Here is a 432-nt window from a genome sequence, read left to right as displayed (position 1 = left end):
TAGTCGAAATAGATTTTCAACTTCAGTATCTTGTTCGATCAGAAAGTGAATATCGTTGGTGCATTGGGGAGGTCAAAATTTAAATTTCCCAGTAGTTTTCAAAAGCGCCGGGAAAAACAAAAGAAAAATTAAGGAAAAACGGGAATTTTTACGCAAAATCTGTTTTCGAGAAAATCGATTTTGGTTTTTGGTGTAACTTTAAAAAAAATGACCGTGGATGCATGAAATTTTGACTGAATGTTTACATTTCCATTTTCTATACACGATAAAATTTTCAAAATATTTTGACTTATTTTGAGCTCTTTACGGACATTGTCAGTTTTAATTTTTTTTTAGTTTTTTTTCTAAAAATATCAATAAAATTTTATTTGTTGGATAAAAAAGCTTGAAAATTTAATAGAAGGCTCCTAGTATATTGTTTCAAAGGCAGAT

The sequence above is a fragment of the Acyrthosiphon pisum genome, chromosome A2 (assembly GCF_005508785.2).
Source record: "Acyrthosiphon pisum isolate AL4f chromosome A2, pea_aphid_22Mar2018_4r6ur, whole genome shotgun sequence".
Lineage (NCBI taxonomy): Eukaryota > Metazoa > Arthropoda > Insecta > Hemiptera > Aphididae > Acyrthosiphon > Acyrthosiphon pisum.
Note: the sequence above shows the minus strand (reverse complement) of the source record.